The 13942-nt window shown below is 38.6% G+C and overlaps 1 protein-coding gene across 1 annotated transcript in view; it reads left to right on the top strand.

Moving 5' to 3' along the window:
- The window catches only part of LOC122407744 (uncharacterized), a 130393-nt gene that overhangs the window by 43422 nt on the left and 73029 nt on the right, over positions 1-13942 (top strand). The gene's annotated exons all lie outside the window — the stretch shown is intronic.

Genomic DNA, 13942 nt, shown 5'->3' with positions numbered 1-13942 from the left:
TTTATTTTTTATTTTTTTATTCGTACAATTAAACATTCGGAAGAGTGATTTGCAACAACTAAATATGCAATAAAGCAGAGGAGATCCGTGTCGTACAGTTTCATTTCTATGCTCGACTCTGTAGCACGTAGGTGAAAAACACCCTCGACGAGACCAGTCGTTACACAGCTATTATGGAGGAATATGCGGTTGAGAATAGTTTCGAGTTCAGAAATTGGTTTCTCTCGTCGTAGATGATGCAATACGTACATACATTATGCAGACTATGAAGAAACGTTGTGTCCTCGAGTAACCAATACCCCAGACACTAACCCCTCCTCTTTTCTCGTATATAGATATACGATGATCCATTTGCATGTATATGCATCGAAACTCACTTAACTTGACGCACATCTTCGACCAGCTCTCAGAGCTCTTTCATGACACACAAGCAGGCAAACTTCCAACACTTTCACGTCCCTTCAAATTGCTTTACTTTCGTTATAAAACTCTTTTATCCACCTAAATGTGTTCGTTCGAGGCATTCTTTTCATAAACATCATATTTTCTACCGGTATTTTCATTCACGAACGATAAATTATTGAAAAAATATTATTTAGCAGAATTTATCTTCGTCGGTCGAATTATATTGAGACAGAAAAATCTATCCTCGATCCCTTCGCTCGAGTGAAAGGGCTAGCGCTAAAATTACATGCCTTAAATATAACGTAAGTACGAAAATTCGGAGTGTCAATTGTGTGGGGACTCTGTAGGATTTCTCCGACCTGCTAAATCGCGAGAAATGACTCTTCAGCCTGACCCCTCTTCCCAGACTTTCACGAGTCAGAATTGTGGAAAAAATTGTGGATCCAGCCGTTATTTGGAAGCAAGTAAGTCAGTTTATCTCAATTTTCATTTGCCTGCAAGATTCCTTCGCTTCGCTTGGCATCACATCAGGGTCCTCCCAACCTCTTGCTCTCGCTAGTCGAAAATTCTTCTTTTCTTTGACCAGTTTCAATATTGATAACGCTCGATGATTTCGGGGCAGAAATATTATCCAAAAATTTCACCAGCTCCGAACTTTTCGTCGGGAATCGAATTGAAAGTTTCGCGCGTGACAGAATCCCCCTTAATTACAATGATTTGATTATTTCGATAATAAAGGGCCTATCAATTCAACGTTCTCAAGTCCCTTGTGCAACAAATGCCATGATTTATCGGTCTACATCAGTGCATTTGGGTTTTTTCGTTAGTTCAATTATTCATTGGGATTCTCGGACACAAAATGATCGGGAACTTTTGTTTATATTTGTATTAATGTTCATCGAATTATTGCGTTATCGTTTCCGTATTTACCGAGTTATTTCCACGCTTTTCGCAACAAAAAACGGAGCAGCGATCACGCGGATTGTACAATAAGAGAGACAAATTTTCGTAAGCTGAAAGCGAACAAAGTTTCGTGAAAAACGGTGAATAAAAAGAGCTCTCATTACCATGAATTGTGTGAAAAAGGGATACACATGAGCGAACATGAGGGGCGAATTTAATACCCTGCAGCAACACATGGAAATGGTCTTGCATAGCAAAACGAGCGCTAATGCCCGTTTGCAATATTTTTTTCCTCCCGAACACTTCTGTCATATGAAAGCGGAAAAGAAACAACGAAGCGTGGAAAACTCAGCGCATTCGCTGTGCGAGTTGTAGCTCGAATAATCGCAAAAACACGAAGAAGAAACATATTTATGCAGAAATACTTTTTTTACTTGATAACCTGAGCCATGGAGAACGAAAATGGCTTAGACCTTTTAACGAACCTGTCGTTTTCAGTCGCTGTGCCTGATGGAATTAAATAATTCTCCGTCATCGAAGTTTTTTTCATGCCGGTTGATACGAGCGCAGGGAACAAAGTATTGTACGTCAGAAAAAGCTTTGAATAAGTTTCAGCAGACGTGTGCTCTATTCGGTGCAAAAAATTTACTACAAAATAAGAAAATATGTGCTGGTTCGCTCATATTCCACGAACTCTGATGTCCCAGTCGATTTTTTCCTCTCCTCTGTCTTTTTTGAAAATTCCCTTGCGATCAATGAACGAACACCGAGACTTGCCATCGGAGTTTCGCTTGAAAAAAGTTGAGAGTAAAATGGTAGTCGCCTTCGTCGGCGATACCCCACGTTGCGGTGCCTCCAGAAAGGCTACACTGTTTCTCCATTATCGAGAATTACCGTGGGCTTTGACCCGATACGAAAGAGAGAGAGAGAGAGAGAGAGAGAAGGGGAGGCCGGCCGGAATGAAGAGTTGATCTCGTATATCGATAGAGGCTTTAAAAAACGGAGAGTCAGAGTGCCCAGACAACACCTAAAACCTTAAGCAACATCGACCACCTCCCTTTACGTAAACAAAGCTCAAGCTTTTCCTCTCGAAACTAATACAATCTCTCAGCGGAGCTTTACAGCTCAGAAACAAACTCCCATCCGACTTTTCACGATGCGGAAACTCGAAACATCGTTACAAATTTTTCCACGAGTATAACATCGCACCGAGAAACTCAATGAAAAATAACTGCGATTTTTAAACCAGCCTACAAAACTCTTCCAATTCCTAAACTTTCATCCGGTTCAAGTTTTTTGATAATGCTCACGCCTCGAGCATATTTCCAAATGACATGAGCTCTCGTACTAAAAATACCTTTCGAACGAACCTTCCAACTCACTCCTTTTCATGTTTATTAAACTTATGCTCCGAATGGAATATCAGAGGACGAAAGACTCGTAGAAATGAAACGAATATTTGCTCCTTGGAGTTCATTACAGTCATTCATTCCCTGGCGTAACAGAGACTCCAATAACTCGGTTAAGCTTCTGTTTAACTTCTGCCTTACACTTTCTTCGTCTGTTTTAGTGGCACTGAGGTTTTACTGGCACAAGAAATTAACGAAAGATTGCAGTGTCATTCGTTACTTTTTCCTCGAATAAAATTCCAATTAATAATCGTCACAAAAAACGCCGAGGAGAGTGAAAAATTCGAGTAAGCCCTTTTAAGTTTTTAAAGTTTTCTAAGATCTTATAGGGGAGAGTGGGGCAATTCCGGACGCAGGGTAAACGCAGACACCGCAATATCTTTATATTTCGAAAACCCGACTTTCACGCACTCGACTCATGCCTATCCCTGTTCAGTGTACTCAAATTCTTTCAGGAGTGAAGTGATTTATTTTCTTCGAGGTAAGACCGATCATAAAATTTCGTAAATTTTCATCTAATTTTTGCCTATACGTTAAATGGATTAAACTACGAGATAAAACGTTTCAACGTTATTAAAAAAATTAATTTAATATTCTCATTCGATATACGAATCATTAGCACAGTTCAAACTTGGGCTTACTTTACTATTTTTTAATTATTAACTAATTTGTAAAATTTCACAGTTTGGAGTAATTTCGAACGCCTTGTTTGGGAGAATTCTGGACGTTCTGCTCTTTCCTCATATCGATTGATTTTTTTTTCAAATTTTAATATCGACATAAATACATATGAAATAATGCACCAACGCATGATATTGAGTGCATAGATGTAGCAGTGAACGATGTGAAAACAAAAAAGTTTTTTTTGTTTGGAAAAATATGAAAATCGACCATCCAAAGACTGGATTATGTGAACCTGGTGTGAAATGTGGGCTCAAAAAGTTGCACAAGCGAAAGTACGAGTCAAAAATATGTTTGCGATATGCGTGCAGCAATTTCTATTTCAATATCTGGATTCAGTCGAAGGGCCGTCCGGAATAACTCCGGAGGTTCAGGGTAAATTTAAATTTTACGGAGTGTTGTTTTTTCCTAAATATCTAGCAATATTTTCACCCGTTTGTTAAAATTTACATCGGAAATCGTAAACAAGATATCAAGGAATAAAATAGATCGGAAATTTATTTTGTGATTTCATCATGTGATTGGTTATTAATCAATTTTCCTTTGGCGGTTGGAATTACCCCCATTTCCCCAAATTTCCATGTGAAAAAATACCCAGAGTTAAATCCTCGAATGATTTTCAGCGCCAATAAATGTTCGAAGGTCCGAGGTTCCTGCGTAAACTTCAAATTCATTGATTAAGGAAAAAGAACGCAATTTTAAGGCACGCGTGAATCTTTTCCAACTGCGAGCTCGAACCGCAGTTAAACGGAATACGAATTTAACGATGTCCATAATAACGTTGATCCTTGACGTGGAAGTTTGTTGTAGAGAATGTCGAGCTTTCTCCTTCACCAACGTCCGTTCAGGTTTAACGTTTCGATGCAGCAAAGCTTTGCTTCGGAACTCGTTGCTACATGTTGGAGAAGAGGAAACGTTGAAACCACCTTTGAGACCGTTTATCGCTCGTAACCAAGTCCGACAAACCCCTCGACCGAGTGGATATTCGTCCCATCATTGCCCTCGGCGGCTCCAAAGGTTTGCGATCCTGCTAGCCTCGTGGCTATGCCACACGGCGTACAAGTAAATACGAGCGGTTGTGGTCAGACACACCGGACAGATAGATTATGCGTAAAGTTCGCTACTCACTAGCATTCCGAGGACCTCGAAGGATCCGGAACGTCCTAATCTACAGAGAATTGTGGTCTTTGGCTTAGCTGCGAGGAACAACAGCATATCCGCGTGTTCATGTGTGTCACCAAAACGTTTCCCCTGCTCACTTGGAATGTTCCGAACATTGCGAATTCATCTCCTTTGGTTTGCGGTCACTAAAACCGTATTTGAACGAGCTTTACACGTAGACAGTACCCGACAATGTTTTTGGGAAATTATCAGTGTTGTGGGATGTCACGAAAACGTGAAAAAATTCAATCATTTTCTTTCCGGAAAGCATCAAAATTGTCAATTGCAACGATTTTTGAAACACGTTAGTTAGCAAAAAAAATGTAACGAATAATCAAGCAATTGTTCGAGGACCTGCGAACGTTTTGGATTGAATTTTCGAAGCGAGAGTTATTCATAATTTGAAGGGCACAAGATATGTGCTGGACGTAAAAATGAAATAATTAATCAGAGGAAAAGTTTCATTTTTGGGAGCTGCTATTCAAATTCATCGCATTTTTGTTATCTACTCGTTAATCTCAGTGATCTTTTAATATCGAAGATTTTCCTAATTAGAATGGACCGACGACTTCCGTTTTTTTGACGAAGGCCATCTCGAGTTTTACAGCTCGTGAAAACATGATTCTTTATTTATTTCTGGGCGACGAATTGAGAAAATGACGTATCTCGAATGTTTCGCTGTAATTTTAGCGAACCGAGTTAGCGTGTACCTCAGCAAATCTCGGGACTACGAATTAAAGTTTTTCATCGGGATATCTCGCGACTGGCGCGAGCATGTACAGCTGGAAGGTTAGCAAGGGAGAGAGGAAAAGAGGAAACGAAAGAGGATTTTGCTTTTAATTACTGCCACCGGACCGACGTTAATTAATGTTTCAACGGATTTTCATGCATGGCTTCCTTCATTTTTCCCTTCTCTCACGCCCTTCGCCCATTCCTCTCGTTCTTTTTGCCTCTCCGTTAGTCCATCGTAACAAAAGAGTGGACCACGGTGACTTTCGTCTTCGTCGTTATCCGAACTGATGAGAAGGGCTTTTTACGATCCAGTTAGAGAAAACTCGACACGGTCAAAGGGTAGAATTTTTTAAATTCCTCGTAACACTTGCACGCAGCTTAAATCCCCACGTGAGGTCAACATTATGACGAAATTGCTGATCGTGAGCTTTTTATTGTTGGTGAAAAAGAAATCTTCGCAACTCGACACGAGGAACAGAACGAGAATAATAATGAAAAAAAGATTTGGAAGAGTGAAAAATTGTTTGGAAGAGATTGACACTTACTAAAGGGATATGCATTTGCCAGAAGAAATAACATCTTCGATAGTCTGGTCAGCTTCTTCTGCGAACCCACCAGTCCTATATATAAATCACTTAAGTTTGTCGGGCTTTTCGAACGTTCCACCATTTCCGTCGTTCGTTCACCAGGGGAAAAAACATATCCTATATCTATACACTAAAATATAGAGATATAACACCGCTGTAGGAGGATATTCCATTGAATATTTCCTGAAACGTGGTGAAAGTTTTCTGTTGGAAAAAGCTATTTCAATCGCAAGATGGAGCCACGTAAGAGGAAGTTATGGTTGAAAGTGTATTGCAGGATAAAGAAGTCAAGATGGACGGGCCACTACCGGATAAACGTGACAGCTAAACCGTCAGAATATTTACTGTTGTATATACACGGTAAGAAGGATAAAGCTGCTCCGCAGCTATATCATCGATCTTCGTCGAACTTTTTATCCAAAGATTTTTCATTCCTTCTCTCGTGCCTCATATGTTCGGGTCTTTGCAACAGAAATATGAGAAATTTGCGTGGTTTATAAAAAAAAAAAAAAAAAAATTGAATCTTTTAGCTCGTAAATTTGTTACGGAAAGAAAGATTTTTATTCTTCGTCTGTTGGGTTGAATAAATTTGGAATCTTTTTACAAGGAGGAGAATAGTTTTTTTGGAAGATTGTTTTCCTTCAAAATTGAATCTTGCTTCGAAATTTCGTCGAAAAGTGTATAATCCTTGGTTTCCAATTGGCCTTCGGCGCCATTTTTTCATTCGATACCCTTTTCAATGCCTGGCTCTTTCTTTCTTTCTTGGTATAATCGACGCAGCTCCTTCATTCAATTTCAAAGACAGAGATCTTTCGGACAAGAACAAATTCACTTCGGGAGTCGAGAATCAGCCCCGAGGACACTCCTGGATCCCGGCGAGCCCATCTTCAGCGTTCCCTCAAGCGTGGTGGCTTATAGAATTGTCTTTTCTCGAGAGAGCTGAGAGAGAGAGAGAGAGAGAGGAAGGGACTAAGCGAGTAACGGAGATTTGCTCTCAACGAGAGAAGCTCTTCAGGGAAAAGTCCACACATGCACGCACGTTGCCATCAGAAGAAAAGGAATGGTCGATCAATCGAAATCGAATCAGCGATGAAATCAACTCTACCGTTAACTTTCTCGACTCAATCACCTCGACAATGAATTTGAGACATTGCATCGGAATAACAATGCTCTAGGAAGAATATCGTAACTTGTTTCTGCACGAGCGTCGAACAAATATCGCCTCCGAACATTCATCGTTGCCTAATTTCAGTCTTCAATGTTACAGATCACTTTTAAATTTAGAATTTAGAGCCATAAACTTCGCAGGCTATAGCCTCACGGAGCTCACTTGCCGAAACTTGAAGTCCCATAAAAAAGTTGCAATGGCCGGAAACAGTGAGATCACGACACTCGCCTCCCCGTACTTTTGGGGAGGAAGGTGTGGAAACTAAATTTACACTCTTCGCAATACAGTCACCCGGCATGAAGTAATTTCCAACTCGAAAAAGCTTCACAGAGCTGCGTGCTTTTCATCCACTTTCATTCGAGAGTTTTTGGTGCCAGAAGAAAACTCACGTCTTTTTTTATTTTTTTATTTTTTTTTTTATTTTTTTTTTTAAACTCTACTCCTTTTGTTATCGTTTTAATTTTATTCTTATTTCCTCGTGCGAACGTAACGCAATATACACGAGTGTGCAGACGAAATTGGATACGAACCGCGGCAAATGCTTGCTCACTCTAACTTTTCTGTCTACGTTTATTTTTTTTTTTTTATTATTTTTATTCCACCCTTTTGCTCACTCTCGTTCTCCCACTGTCATCATCACTCGTGTAATTCCAGCGAATCTACTCTGTGAACAAACCTTGTACATTGTCCTACGTATAAAATGTTATTTGGGTTACACAAATATACGTATTTGAATTTACATTTACGTTTGTAAAAAAAACACTTTCCATCGGTAATGTATCACTCGAATCAGGATGTGGCTCGACGTGCATACCCGTTTGATTGTTTAGTAGCACTCAAACTGATAAGCAAAATAGGAAAAGCACGTACCATCTATATAAAATATACACGCTTGAATAAACGTGATAAAATATTCGACGTTCCTTGCTATACAGCAAACAGACGAATAGGATTGATAGGAAATGGAAAAAATTGATAAAACAATGCAAAAATGTGCTCGATTTTCAGTGCTCGTCAATCAGAACAATCCATTGTCCAAATGCCAAGTAACAGCGAGTGAAAAACTTTTTCATTTTTCACGTGCCAATCCCCTGAAATGATACAATTATGAGGGAGCATTATCAGGTTAACAAGATACCGAAAGTTTGGAATCCTGGTCAAAAATTATCTTCAGAAATACCGTTTTAATAACTATGAAAAGTTTCAGTGGAACGGTGCGTAAGCTCGTGTTTGTACTTGACTAGATTCGACATTTTTTGTGCTCGGTGCTAATCCATTCGGAAATATCGGAAACTTTGTTCGCATCAAGCAACGTACGGCGACGACGATCTGAGCAGAATTCACATAAAATTATACAAAAGCGATAAAAAAATATTTTTGTTTCTGTTGCTTAAGCAGATATCGAGGTAACCGATGGACACGCATTTCCGAGTCGTGTTTTCGCATTAAATGCCTTCGCCCCTTTCCCTTCACTCTCTTCTTCCTCCTTTTTGCACTTTGCTTTTTCTCTCTACCTCTCTCACGTACTTCAGCGTGAAAAAAAAGAAGCAGCGAAAAGAAAGAAATAAAAGAAAAGCGTTTGCATTGCGCACGGAGTTACCGCATCTCGCCTTGCCTGAACTACCCGTACAGCATTCCGCACTACCGCTCGACGACCTCTGTCACACTTGGGAGGTCCCGAGAGCAAGAAAGGGAGAGACCAGAGACAAAGATGAAAGTCCCCAGGTTCCGTAGCACAACGATGCTTCCGCGCACCAACTCGTACTTTTTACTTCCTTTTAATGTGTCCTAGCCTCAACGCACCCATGCAAGCCTTATATCATTACTACACCATTTTCATTTACTCAGGAAAATAGGGCTGGATTTAGAGCGTGCTTGAAAATACGTTTCGAATACAACATCATCGTCGAATTACGTTTTATTTTGCTGCTGATGTTTGGGCTGACGTAACAAGCGTTCTAATCTTTAAATAAAACAAGACGAACAAAGTATTTTTTCACTTCGATTAAATTCTGTTTATCACTTCGTTTCGGAATGGAATCTTAGCTCGGATGATTTCTGAAGAATGGATAATACTTTTTTATCGATTTTTCTCGATTCATCGAGAGGTATAGAAAAACTGAAATTCGCAGATTCCTATCAATTCTCCAGACGTATTTTTCTTGTGAATTTTGACATTCAACTTTTCTCGTCATCGCGTATAACAAGCTTTTCTCATTCTATGATCATAGTTTTTCTTTTTCTTTGAAAGATAACGTTTTTTTTGATACTCTCATACGTCTGTGACATTCCTGATTTTTCTTAGTATTTACTGACATGAGAGCCGTATCGTGTATTTTTCTTAGAGTTTTTTCGAGTTTTCTTAAGAATCCTCTTTAGCAAACTCTCGAGTCGACTTGAGAGAGCGAAGAAGACAGAGAGCGGGGGGGAATATTAAGCTCGGGGTATCTCTGATGTCATTGTAACTTGAGTTACGCTATATACGTATAAATTCGTTTCTTGTATTACGTACTTCTTGAAAGAGCGTCGTTGACCCACTCGAGAAAAACATTTTTCACGTTTTCTTTGAGCAAGCAAAAGACGAAGGGAAATGCTCGCGAGTTTTTCAAACATCTTCGTATATCTGTATTGCGAGTAACCATGCGCATAATCGCGTACATTTTTTTGTTGCTCATAACGAAGAAAAATGTATAGTTTCTCGAAAAGACGTCTTCATTGCGCTTTTATGATTATGCAGAGTGTTTTCCGTAAAAGATGATTCTATTAGCATAATAAGTGACGCTTATTTCATCGCAGTTCTCCGTGCTTCGTACCGTGATTATGAAGAAAAACGAAGAAAATTTCCTGGATTTGAAACTCTTCAGTTTTTTGTTTTCTCAAGGAAACGAAGCATGTTCGAGGAGAGCAATCTTCAGTACAAAAGGATTCGAATATTTTTCTTCCAACAAACACAAATCTGGGATCACGATTTACTTTGTTTTTCGCGATCCTGTCTAAAGAGGTTCGTTACACTTTTCGTACTATATATCAACGTTTGGGTAAATTTTCTACACTACTTTAAACATAATTTCAAGTTAAGATAGACCATATGCCCGCATATAGGATCGTATTTTATGGGTGTATAAATTAGATCAATTTTTACTCCCCAATTAAAAATATAATCACTTGAAATTAACCTCAGAGTTATTAATTCGCAATTATAAATACATTTTTCCAACGTATCTTTTGGAGAATTAAATTATAAGCCATTTATTCGTTCCTGGCGAAAATACTAAAGTCTTTTATGTAAAAAATCGCATTACAGAGCGCAAAGGAAAAAGACAATGGGAAATGGATCAAGAAAAAAGTTTCAATGAAAAGACAGAAGGCTATGACAGGAATAGGCCAAGCCAAGAAAAAAGAATACCGAAATAAGCAAACGCGAAGTTACGAGTGCTCATTAACCCTATTCGTTTAATCTTTAACGTAATATATCTTTATTACTAGTAAGACAATCGTCTCAAATTTTTTCCCAAACGTTTATTGTATATTTCATTGTTATCGTGCACCTTTTTATAAACTAGATTATTATAAACTCATTCGAGTATTTTTGAATAAATTCAGTAAAGTAGCTCCAATTTTTCTCGTGATTGGTGGTCGAGTGAATAATCGTTTCAAGCTTACCCGCACGCTGAATATATTCGGCTTGACTTCTGAAAAATCACGTCCTTTTACAACATTTTGTTCGATATTTCCGGTTGAGTAGGCTCTCCTATCTCCCTCTTTTTCATCCCCTTTCACTTACTCTCTATCTTTCCGTGTTACCTCTCCCCTTTCTCTTGCTCCTTCTCCGTTTCCAGCCTTCCATTGAAAAATTTCGATACACGTACTACAAGGGTAATTACTCTTCGACGGCGTGATCGATACCAAGTGCACACTTCCATGAATAACCCTCAGTGAATGATCGATCTCTATTTCGTAGAAATACGGTGGAAAGAAAAAGTAAAAATGGGACGAGATTGATACGATGCGCTATAAACTATCGAGAATCGAAGATAATCTTCAAATAGTTTTCAAACGAGATTTTGATCATTCCGAAATGCTTTTTCTATTTCTTGCATTTATGAATGACGGCGCAATTTTTTATTCCAAAAGTTTACAATTCCTTTTGCATCACATTCAAAAAATCACACTCCACGACTAAAATCCCAATTTACGGATCAACCCAATTCGAAAATAATAATGTTCGGAAAAGTTAGTTAGTAAAACCATAGATTGAGACTCTCGATAATAAATATATTTAAGACCCCGAACGAATCTCGTTTCGAATCCAAGAAAACCAAAAAATATCAAAAAAATATCTTCTCCCTTCTTTTTTCATAAACACTTACCTACAACACTCTAAATAGAGAGAAAACGCTTTCTATAGTTTAATTAAAAGTTAGAAACTATAATACATCATTCAATTTCAAACAAACTCGTCATGCTCGTTTCGTAATTATAGTTGTAGATTTGCTGAAAGTCTCAAGTTATTTTTCTTGTTAAATTTTCTAATATCTATTAGTTATTGTAGTTTGTAATTATTTAACAAAAACATTATTTGAAGACACCTAGCAAACCCGCAGATTAACCGGAATCATCAATGAGCCACCGCGATCCGATTAATCTCTGTGTCTTCAATTAACTTGATTGGGAATTGAACAGGAGGATTAGTGTGGCACGCATTTTAATGTGAACTTGATAAATCTTGCTTATTCTTTAACATTATTTCATAAAGTAAATTTATCAATCTCAAATTTATTTTATCATTCACAATTATATGTTTTTTTTTCAAACTCAACGACCGATTATTATAAATTCACATAAATAAAATAAAGTCGTCAACCAAAACCAGGTAATATTTGTTCAAACAAATAATAACGAGGTTTTTCAACAGCATTACAATCTCCACAGTACTTTTAACACATGAATTTTATGAGGAAAATAGGCGATTACCACACGTAGCGGAAAAAAAACTGTTTTTGTCAAAGAACGTGACGTGCTTGCACTTTTTTGCCTCGCCCACGCAGAAAAAGGTGGCAGCTTCCCTCAGGCACATTTTTGAGGGAGAGGCAGACAAATCTCATCGCAAATATTTGTATAAACTCTACAACTCGACTTTCACGTTGCAAACTTACGTGTTCTGAAGCATCTGATATGCTGCCAGATTTAACTACAGGCACGAATTTTGCTACGATTTAAATCCCAGTTGACGTCTCCGTATGAATGAAATCATCATTTTCTAAAGAATCTTTCCAATAGAAATTTAAAAAAAATTACAAACCGAACTTAGATTATCGAAATAACAATAAAAACGCTTTTTCCACATGATCACACTCATACCTCTACGTTAAGGAGAATTTCAAAACTCATTTAACCGACAGTACGAAAGAACCCATAGTACAAAAGTTTCCTGCAGCAGAGTCTCCTGCAACAATACTTTTTTAGTGTGAGTAAAACTTTACACTCGCCATTCTATTATCCAGTGTTCGCGAACTTTGAACTCCGAACTCACGAATCACGGCATCCATTTAATCAGATATTTTCTTTTAATTTAATAATGTGTACTTTTTTCAATAAAATTTGTAATTCTGGAGGTGTGCGGGACAAGATTTGAGCTACTTAAACTTCGAGCTTAGGTACCGTTGTCCTCGCCTGTAATTGGAAATCGATAAAAGGATTCGTGCAGACAGAAATTCATCTGAACGTACGATGCAGAGAAAAATTTTTTACGCTAAATTTTCATCGTACAACGCACGCTCAGGTATTATGAAGGAGGCCTATGCAAACGATCGTATTAAGGTTAATGGGCGTAGACGACGTAAGATTGTCTCTAGCGAGTGTATGATTTCACCTCTCGACTCGCGAGCGACGAGCAGATTTGCCCATTTCTCCCAAGTGTCTCGTTCTCGTGACTCGACATGAGAGTGGCAGGTGTTCTTCGTCTCCTCTTTAGGTGAGAATATACATTACTTTCCGTCCTTTTGATGACGCGAATTTTTGCACCTGCTAGAGAGTCACCGAGTTCGCGAAGCTTGCCTTTGAGAATTTTCAGCTCTTTGTGCGTCGAATAAAGAGAGTGTGAAAATTATACGTATATACAGCTTGCCAAATGACACAGCTGGAACAAAAAATACGTCAATGTTACGGGGTTTGTCCACTTTTTTAGCAGCGGATACCTCATTTCCTATATTTTTTCTAAACGTCTCCGACAGCCAGATCTTTTTGGTTACTTCAATAAAAACTATATACATAAGAACCTTTTTTCCATCTTTGAAATGAGTTGGATGTAAGATCAACCTCAAAAATTGGCTAAAAAACTGAAGAAATGAAATGAAAACAGTTATTTCTGTGGATTTGTGTTCGGAGCCGTACAATTTGTATAATACGAAAGAATGGAATTATTCGAAACGTCACAAAAGTTTGACGGCCTCTCAAAATGAAATTTTCAATTCTTTCCCTTTCACGCGGCCTCAAGTTGGAAGCATCCCTCGCTATACTTGAAAGTGAGTGATCTCAACGAAACTGCGGATATGATAGGAGAGGCTGCTCGTGGCAGAATACCGATACGGCCCTCATGTGCTACAGCAAGAAAAGTGCTCGAGAATTTTCCGCGACTCTAGAAACAGAGAAATAGGCGAGTTTCACTCGCAACCAATTCGCCATTTCTTGACGTAACGTAACGCCCCGAGCACGCCCCAGTTTGATTTTCTTTCTTTTTTTCGCCCTCTTCATTTCGCGATGCGTCGAGTTTCCTCGCAAGGTAATAGAAAAAACCTCCCTCGCTGTCTCTATCGATCTATATTTTCTGCCCTGCCAGTGTATTTCGCCCGAACCCATGTGGCCGTTTTTCGTACGATTTTAGAATTTCGCGGAGA

This window comes from Venturia canescens, chromosome 3, assembly GCF_019457755.1.
Source record: "Venturia canescens isolate UGA chromosome 3, ASM1945775v1, whole genome shotgun sequence".
NCBI lineage: Eukaryota > Metazoa > Arthropoda > Insecta > Hymenoptera > Ichneumonidae > Venturia > Venturia canescens.
This window is presented reverse-complemented; position numbering and strand designations above follow the sequence as displayed.